This window comes from Cnephaeus nilssonii, assembly GCF_951640355.1.
Source record: "Cnephaeus nilssonii genome assembly, chromosome: 20".
Taxonomy (NCBI): Eukaryota; Metazoa; Chordata; class Mammalia; order Chiroptera; family Vespertilionidae; genus Cnephaeus; species Cnephaeus nilssonii.
Window position 1 is genome coordinate 50155026 of NC_137091.1, and position 9760 is coordinate 50164785.

At 57.9% G+C, this 9760-nt stretch overlaps 1 pseudogene across 1 annotated transcript; it reads right to left on the bottom strand.

The window, feature by feature from the left end:
- Positions 1-4414: 4414 nt before the first annotated feature.
- On the bottom strand, positions 4415-6928 carry LOC307092442 (annotated as a pseudogene). Its single transcript has 3 exons — positions 6902-6928; positions 5529-5847; positions 4415-4528 (listed from the first exon to the last, which is right to left on the bottom strand). The product of its transcript is annotated as an uncharacterized misc_RNA (transcript).
- Between the last annotated feature and the right edge of the window lie 2832 nt (positions 6929-9760).

Consider the following 9760-nt stretch of genomic DNA (forward strand, 5'->3'; position numbering starts at 1 on the left):
GCAGAATTTTAAATTTTTCTTTCTCAATTCTTACTAAAGGATATTGATTTGAGAGAGAGGAAGGGAGGAAGGGAGGGAGAGAGAGAGAGAGAGAGAGAGAGAGAGAGAGAGAGAGAGAGAGAGATCTTTTGCCTCCTGTAGGTGCCCGGACCAGAGATTGAACCCACAACCCAGGCCTGTGCCCTGAGCGCAGATCAAACCCGTAACCTTTTGGTGTTCGGGATGATGCTCTAGCCAACTGAGTCACCGTTCAGGCCCAAGGGTTACTTTTTACTCTCATTGGCTGGGTCCTAGCTCTAAGGATTCTACATGTATTTTCTTTTACTTTAAAACATATTTTTTGTTGATTTCAGAGAGAAAGGAAGAGAGAGAGTGATAGAAACATCAGTGACGAGAGAGAATCATTGATCAGCTGCATTCTGCACACCCCCATCTGGGATCGTGCTCACAACCCAGGCATGTGTCCTTGACCGGAACTGAACCTGGGACCTTCAGTTCTCAGGCCTATGCTCTATCCACTGAGCCAAACCAGCTAGGGCTACATATATTTTCAATATCCCAACAGAGAAGACCATTCTTCTCACTTTCTAGGTATCTGGCGCTGGCCACAGCATCTGCCCTCACCCTGTGCAGCCTGGACCATCTCGTCACAGAATGGTCCCAGTCGCCAAGGAGGACAGAGCCCCCCTCACCCGACTGTCCGAAGGACACAATCTGGGTGAGCCCCGCCCTCGAGAAGGTGCACAATTCCTTCGTCCCCCAACTTATTTCCAAGCAGGTTGAGTTTTTTCAGAGTTTTGCTGCTGCCGAGAACGGAGGCGAGGGATGCGCAGCAGGCACCGGTGAGCATACACTCTTCCAGCCTGAGAAGAGAGCACACGGGAGGGGGGCAGTCCTTGGGGGCCTGGTGGGCGGAGCACATGGGTAAGGACGAGTGCCCCGAACTCTCCCTCCCAAGTCGTGCCCTAGAGACCGAGCCCATAGACCGTCATTCCGAACACCAGAGCGCCGCCCTCCCCAGAGTCCTGGGCGCTGGTCCCAGGCAAGGGCCGCGCTGGGCCGCAGACCCCTCCCCAGGGAGGCACCAGTCCCCCCCTCTCCTTTCTGGGGTTCCCTCCCTCTCCCCTCCTCCTCCCTCCCTGCCCTCCATGGAAGAGAGAAACCACTGGAAACATCCTTCCGTGAGAATTAACCAGAACACACATAGACACAAGTGTGTGTTCATATGTGTGTGCATGTGTGTGTGCATGTATGTGTGTGAGTGAGTGTGCATGTGAGTGTGAGTGTGTGTGCCATCTCATGTGAGTGTGTGTGTGTGTGTCACCTCATGTGAGTGTCACTTACCTGCATGTTGGATGTGCTCACACCTTCAGCGCCAATAAACACAGGACAGAGCAGGGGCTGCGGACACACCGCTCGCTCCGCGCCGTCCCTCCTCCCGCGGGGGCACCGCCAACCCCAGGACCGGCCGCTGCGGACGCCGGCGCGGGGGGGGGGGGGGGGGGGCGGGGCTGCCTCGTGAGCGCCTGCGGCCCGGGGCCAGGAAGGGGCAGCGGAACCCGGGTCCCGCCGCCGCCTTCCCCCCCCTCCCCCCAGCCCCTGCCGTCCACTCAGATCAGCCCCAAATGGACCCGGACCTGGACTCAGGCTCCTCGCTGTCAGGGGCCGCCCCTGCGTCGGTGGGCTCCTCCTCAGGCCAGCCCGCCCCGCGGCCCCGCCTCCCCAGCGCTGACCTCCGAGAGGGGACACCGGGCCCCCCCCCCCCCCCCCCCCGACAGGCCGGGCCGAGGAGCCAAGGAGCCGAGGAGGGACTGCGGGCCGCGTCCCGGCCGCGGGGGGAGGGACTGGCGGGTCCCAGGAGGGACGGTCGGGCGGCCGGCAGCTCTGTGGGTGAGTCCTGGGCTGGGCCCTCCGCCGCCCCCTCCGGGAAGGCTTCCTGGGTCGCCCTGCGCCCCGCGGGGCCTCCTCGCATCCAGGGCGCCTCGTCCCCAGAGGCGGGGGTGCGGGAAGCTGGTGCGCGGTGCCGTCTCCTGGGACGCGGTCAGTGACTGAGAGCAGGACCCCCCATGGGGACGGGGTGTCTCTCACACAGTCACCCCCTCAGCAGGTCCCCAGCCTCCCAGCGGGAGGCCTGTTGGGGGGACGCAGCTGGAGACACCCCTGCCTCCCCCCTCCCCCTCTGCCCGTCCCCGGGGGCACCCGCCCCTGGCCCCTCAGCAAGGCCGTCAGCTCTGGCTCCTGGGGGCACCCCTCTTCCTGAGAGAGGGGGTGCATCAGGCTGAGCACAGTTTTCGGTGGAAAAGGAGCCGCACTTACAACTGTCCTGAGGACAGAGGGAGAGGCCAGGGCCTCCTCACAGCCCGGAGCGCGGGGGATTCTGCGAAATGGGCGCGTGTGGAGTCCGTCCCCGGATGCGCACACCCAGGAGGAGGGCATTTCAGTTGTGGGGACAAACACCCACATTACAGAGAAAACAAACCACCCCCCACTTTACAGCCCGGAGGCGGGGCCCTGGGGGCGGGGCCTTGGGGTGAACGTGCGGTTTGCTGCCCCCTGGTGGCGCCCAAAGGTGCGGGCGCAGGAGCCGCGTCCCTCCCGCGGGGCGTCCGCACAGGAGCCTCCCAACAGGGCGGCGGCTCAGGTGCAGCTTTAAGGGCCCAGGAGCTCCCGGGGAGCCCCCCTCCGCTAACGGGGCTCCGCACACTCAGGCTGCCCCGCAGACGAGGGGCCGCAGGAGGCAGAGGGGAGAGGGGTCAGAGGCCCCACACCCACGGGGGTCATGGCCACGGGGCCCCAGCTCCCCCTCCTCCCCCGCGCAGACTCCCTGGGGGAGAAGGAAACCAGGTGCGGGGACCGGAACCCCAAAGGGAAGAGGAGCCCCCTGCGCCGCCCGCAGGCCAGAGCTGAGGCCCCGCAGCAGCATCCACCCCGCGGGGGGCCCGCACCTCACTCCTGGGAGGGCCCCCGCGGGTCGGGGCACAGGAGGGAGCCCCCAGCACCAGGCCAGGCTCCTGGGCGGCGGGTCCCGCTCCGGGGCCCGAAGGGGCGACAGCGCCACCCCCTCTGCTGCGCTCAGGTCAGAGGTCGGAGGTCCGCCCCTCCTGGGCCCCGTCCTCAGGGCGAGGCCTTTGGGGGGACGCCGGGCTGGGCCATGGGTGCCACCGACTCGGCCTCTCACACAAAGCGGTTCCCTCCGGGAGCCCCTCCTCCTCGGGGCTGTGGGCACACGTGGGGGAGGCGCCCCAGTCCTTCCTGACGCTCCCCCCACAGGCCCTGCTCAGCGCCCAGAAGATGGGGCCTGGGAGCCCGCAGGGCCCTGGGGTGTCCGCGTGCTGCCCGCGGGGGGCGCTCCAGTCTCTCCATCCTGCGGGGTCCCGGGAGGCCTGGAGGGTCTGTGCTGTGGTTTGGGGGGTGAAGGGACCCTGCCCCTGGCTGTCCTCCTGCCACAGAACATTCTGGAACGTGGCAGCCGCTCCGCTGCCGGGAGGGCAGAGCCCTGGCTGCTCCCAATGGACAGGGAGCTTGTGAGGGAGGAGCCAGCAGGGCGCTGAGCAAACCCCTGGTCCCACCCCCGCTGCAGCCCCGCCTGCGCCTCTCTAAGCGCCTCCTCCCCGTCCCCCCCCCCCCCCCCACAGCGTCCCCTCCGGGTTCCTCGTGGGTTTGCGCCGCGGAGTCAGTCTGACCCTCCATGTGGGTCACAAGGGTGAGGCCTGAGACTCAGTAAGCGCTGCGGTCCCCCAGTTACCATGGTGACAGGGTTAGAGGCTTCCATGCATCACATTCTGTGCTTTATACACCACAACATAAGGAAGAGCCTTCCATGTGTGTATATTCAGGACACGTGTGACTATCTCCTCAGGATAAATGCCTAAAAGAGACATTTCTATGTCATAATGTGAGCACATTTATTATTTCTTTAAGTATATTTTTATTGACTTCAGAGAAGCATGGAGAGGGAGAGAGAGATGGAAACATCAATGCTGAGAGGATCATTGATCGCCTGCCTTCTGCAACCCTCTACTGGGGATGCAGGGAGCCACCAGGACAGATGCCCTGACCCTAAATCTTACCCTGACCTCCTAGTTCATAGGTCGATGCTCAGTCAACGGAGAACACCACCCAAGCAGAGCTTAAGCGCATCGCTGAGACATCTTGCCAAGCTTCCTCTAGAAATTGTGTTCCACGCTTCCGTTCCTTCCGTCTTTATGACCGTGTGTCTCCCTCCCTCTGCCCGCACCCCAGCCTGTCCTTCATCTTCCCGATCTGATGGATTTTCATTTTATTCCTGTTTCTCTGGTTCCCCCTTCTCATTCCTGTTCCCGTGTGTTCATTACAAACACAGGTGATTGACATCCGCATTTCTTCCTTCCACATTGTTCCTCAGGAGCGTCACTGGGGGTTGGGCTGTGGGTGCTCAGACCTCGGACTTCACGGAGAAGGACCCGCAGCCCCGGGAACGGGACCGGGGTGACCCGAGGCCTCCGTGCTGTGGGGAGCGGCCGGAGCGCACAGCAGGGCCGGGTCCTCCCTGGGGGACACGGTCACCCTCAGAGCGTCACCCTCAGACCCGCCCTGAGGCCATGACCCGGGAGACAGCCGCACCCCCTCCCTGGTCCGCACAGACACACAGCCCCCCCCCCCCCCTCCCGCTCACAGGGACCCCACGGCCCCTGCGCGGCTCAGGGAGCGAGGCTGCTTCTCCCCAGCTGCCCCCCATCCCCGCTGCAGGCGGCCTGGTCCCGGGACAGTCACTGAGCAGCCCCCCCACAGCACTGCCCCCCCGACACCTCCCATCAGAGGAAGCCAATGTGACTTCTACAGACAGGTCAGGGTTCTGTCTGGGATGGGAGCGCTCAGTCAGCTGGGGTGTAGACACCACATGGGTGTCTGTGGGACTGGTGTCTTCAGGCCCAAACTGTTCTCTGTCTCAAAGGGGTCACGCCTCTCCCTCCACCTCCCTCCCAGAGGGAAGGCACTACATTTTCAGGGGTGAGCTCTTTTCTAGAACATCCCTAGGGCAGTGTTTTTTTTTTGTTTGTTTGTTTGTGCGACCATTTCTTTATTAAATTATGCAAAAAGGGGAGGAGAAGGGGGCAGCTGTGGGGCTTGGTCCAACCCTGGCCCCACCCCGGCCTGGCACTGTCTGAGAGAAGGGGATCTGAAGGAGACCCAGGGATCAGGCAGGGCAGGGATGGGCAGGACAGAAAGGGGGATGCAGAGGTTCCGAAGGAGAAGCTATCGGAGGAGGGGTGGGAGTGAGGGAGGGAGAGAGGAAGAGGGGAAGGGGGCAGTTGGGGACCAGCTGGGAGCTGGGATGGAACAGGTCAGGGGGTGGAACAATGGCAGAGTGGGGTGGAAGGGCGGGGTCTGGAGAGGTGGGCAAGAGAAGGCTGGGGAGAAAGAGGGGGCAGCTCTGGTGCAGGGCCCAGAGCAAGGAGTCAGGTGGAGTGTCTGCCCGGAACTGTCCCTGCCCCATCCCCGGGCCTTGAGGGGCCTCCTCCCCCAGCCCATTGGCAGGGGGCTCCTGCCGATGCCCCATGTTCTGTCTTCTGCCCCTGGGATCAGCTTCATCCTCCTCTTCAGCAGCTCTCTTCAGCGCGGGCCCTCGTCGTCGTCATCTTCTTCTTCCTCATCTTCTCCTCCTCCTCCCTCTTCCTCTCCGTCCTCAGCGGTTTCCTCTTCTTTCTCCTGGGCTCCATGCTCCTCCTCCTCCACCACTTCTTTCTTCGCTCTTTCCCGCCTTCTCCTCCACCTTCTCGCTCTTCTCCTTCAGGTCCTGGCGCTCAACTCGGCCGCTGCCTCCACGCGCTTCTCCGACGTGGGGCCGGGCCGGGGCCGGGGCCGGGGCTAGCGGGGAGCCGGGGTCCCGGGGTCAGGACGGAGGGGCACTGGACGGCGGAAGGTGGCCGCGCAGCGAGCTGGGTCTCTGGCGGAGGCGGCAGAGGCGCTGGGTGGAGCGGGGGTGGGTCTGGAGCGGAGACCCCCGGGGCTGCGGCCGTCCGGAGAGCTGGCGGCAGAAGGGCGGTGCGGGCGGTCGCTGGGTTCTGGGGCAACGTTTTAAGCTCAGTTTGGGGGTGCAGGGAGTCCGTCTCAGGGAGAGGGATTCTGGGAAGAAAAGAGAAGAAAAAGGCAGGGGCCATTGGGAGACCCCTTCTGGTTTAGCCAGATCAACCTTTCTCTAAGTGTGGTCCATGGAACCCTGAAGTATCTAAGAGCCTTTCCCAGGGTGGGGGGGGGGGGCGGTCAGCATTATTTGCAGGAGATGAGGGACATCCTTTGCACCGAGGTAAAGCTCAGCACGAATGGGGACTGGTAACGAACTTCCAGAGCCCTTACTCTGCACCAGCGCTGACCTGCACAAAGAAAACAGACAAAAAACATCCAGTTTCACTTTAAAATGACATGGTTGAGCCCAGCTGTCGTGGCTCAGTTGTTGAGGGTCAACCTATGAACCAGGAGGCCAGGGCACATGCCTGGGTTGCAGGCTCGATCCCCAGTAAGGGTAGTGCAGGAGGCAGCCGATCAATGATTCTCTCTCATCACTGATGTTTCTCTCTCTCTCTCTCCCTCTCCTTCTCTCTCTCTAAAATCAATAAAAACAAACAAAAAATAAGGAAAAAACAACATGGTTGAAGGAATTAAAATTATTATCTTTTGTAAATCCTCATCCTTCAATCGACATTTTAAAAATATATTGGATTCCGGTAAAGATTCTGGTGAGGGTAAATGCAATACTCATATTGCAACACAACCACCTAAAAATGACAGCTACACTCCAGAAAAATCAGCTAATAGAATGATTCTATATATTATCAATAGGTGTCCCAACTCCTACTCAGCAAAATGTAAAGGTCAGTCTATACAGATTCCTCCATTGCCAGCTTCGGAGCAGTTGGCCTACCCATTTCTCCTCCAGTTGGCCCATCATCCTTGCTCTGCTTAGGTCTCTCTAACTGCCTACCATATTCCCCCTCAAGGACCTTGGCTCTGAATTCTGTCAGGGAAAGGGGGCTTCGGTCTCTTCTGAAACTACTTCCTGCTGAGGAGGGTCAAAGGTTTCTCTCAGAGCCAAGAGATCCTTGCTCTCTGTCAGAGGGACGATGAGGCCTGGGCACAGAAGGAGGTGCCCAGAGGTGGTATTTCCTAGGTCCGAGTAGGGTTTGTAACCTGGTGGAGACAAACTGTGTTATAAAATTTAGTATTATTGGGCAAATGTTAAAACAGCAAGAATTATGACAAGTGGTCTGGTGGAAGAAAGAAACATTTTAACTCTAATACTTTCCTGTTGAAATCACCCCCATTTTTGTTAGAGACAAATTAAGACCAATTTATTTATTGTATTAAGTCTAGTTTCAATTTGGCCTAATTGTTTGCATGAACACAACAAGAATAACAATTGATCACATAGGCTACTTTAAAAAAAATATGCTTTCCTGGAATCTCATGAGAAAGTTTACTCCCAGGGCAAAGAAGCCAAGCTCTACAGTTGCCATCAGGCTTTGCCTGCGATACCTACAGAATCGGGGTGCGTTCCTCAAGCTGAGGTCCCCACAGGTGTCTTGTGGTTCCTTTCATGCCATCTCTCAGGAAAGCAACCTCCGTTCCTTCCCTGGAAAGACCAGTAACCACGTGACCAAGCAGGGGACGAGGCTGTTTATCCAAAGGGCTTATGGTCTTCAAAGTCAGTCTTCATTCCTTAGAGCTTTCCGGTGACATCCAGAGTCCGGGCACGTCTCTCTCAGACATGACATTCCAGCCAAGTTTTGGTTAATAAAACCACAATTGGAAACTGGCTTATGTCCTGTTATGAAGCAATCAGATTCTTATTGGATTTATGCAAACAAACACATTGCCATGAGCACAATAATACTCACTTATTAAGAGTTTCCAAATTCTGGAGAGATCAGGTACAGAGACAAATACAAAGGCCTCAATATTGCTTATGAAAGTAAAATTTACAAAAATGCTTTAAGAAAAGAAACAAGTTCCCTTCTGTCTTGAAAACAAGAAGGCTAAAAAGCAGTAATATTTTTTAATGACAAAAACTACAATTATTGTAGTTCATTCAGTCCTACAATTAAGTCCTTTTTCTCCTGATGTTTTCTTGCCAGTGTTTGTAAAAGAAGTCCGAGTCCTTTCCATGGGTCTGTCAGAAGATGCCCTCCAGCGCCCAGGACTTACAGCCAGAATGCGGCCCCTGGGCTGCCAGGGGGGGTTGCCAGCGCATTTCCCATGCATTTCTGCCGGAAGCCACTGCTTGCCAATACTGTCATGAGCGTGCACCAAGGAACGCGGGAGGCCGGTGGACCTTGAGCGTTAGCAGGGCTGCCGCTAGGCACCGATTGTTCGTGTTGAGGTTGAGGTGGCTCGAAGCAATCTCCTGACCCGATACCCTCCAAGTAAATGTTTACTGGCCTTACTGACCTTACTGATCTGTACGGACCTTAGAGATGGTCTGTTTGCTACCTGTTTGCTGTGCTTTGCCGAGGGCAAGATGAGTATCTAAAATTGAATAAAAAGTGGACGAGGCCAGGACTCAGCATGTCTCTTCAAGAAAAAGGCTCCACCTGGCCCCACCCCTTAATCATTCACATTTGTGTCCAGCATTTTCATGTGTGCGTCGGCCCCTCCTGCAGATCCAGAGCCTCCGTGCAGGTCGAGGCACGTTTTGAGTTGTTCAACACCCACAAGCAGAACAGAAGCAGAAGGCGCCTTAAATACGCCGCTCCTGGCTGGCTCACCATGCTCCCCACGTGGAGGACAGGCACGCACAGAACACCAATTCAGCCCCCGGCCAAGGTGACTAGGAAAGGCTGTAAGCACCTCAGGAAAGCCCCAGGTTAATAACTTGGCAGCTGCTAGGGAGTTTCCACAGGTGCCTGCAAGAAGTTTCCCAAAGGGGACTGCCTGTCCCGGAAGGCTCTTACCTTAGGGCTCGGAGGAGGGTGACCCGTCCAGAGTCGCCAAAATATGTTCCCGGGAACCCCCCGGTTGGGCTCGGGCTGCCTGTCGCTGTGCCCAATAGCGAAGGCAGGGCGGAATCATATGAGGCCTTTATTGAGAAGGCCTGCCAAGCAAGAAGGCAGGGCGCGTACAAGCATCAAATCCTGTCTTTAGCCAAGGTGCAGGGGGCAGGATGATAAAGGGGAGGGCTGGGGTGAGGCTGGGAACGGAATACAGCTACGTGCAGGCCTGGGGGTCCACAGACATCAGCTACTGTCAGGCGATGAGAGGATGTTTTGAGTCCTGGTGGGTGGGTCTGACCCTGCTTCTCGGTTCTGCTTGCTGGATTCACAGCTGAGTCACCTTCTCAGTCACTTCCCACAGGCCTTGGAAATGAGCGTGAGCTTCTCCCTCAGGAAATATCACTTTGCAATTGACAACTGACAGGCCTGTTGTCTTGATAAAATGTCAGCCCCCAAGAGAAAAGAAGAATGTGGGGACAGGTGTGTCCCACCACGTCAGCTAGACCCTTCCCAGCGCTGACACACTTTCCTGGGGGCTCTGTGGGGACAGACACAGAGGTGAGCTTGGATGGCGGGTGATTAATGCATCCGCACGGGAAGGGCTCTAGGACTTAGAGACACAGGCATCCCTTTAACTAACCTGCATGAGGACAGAGCCACCAGCAAGACAGCCCTGGGGATGGTGACATAACAGGAATTGTTCAGTAATGTTTCAGGTTCCACTTTGCAAACAAGTTTTCAGAAACTACCACTTGTGTAGTTTTGGTGTGCTATCAAAGATTAATATTCACACA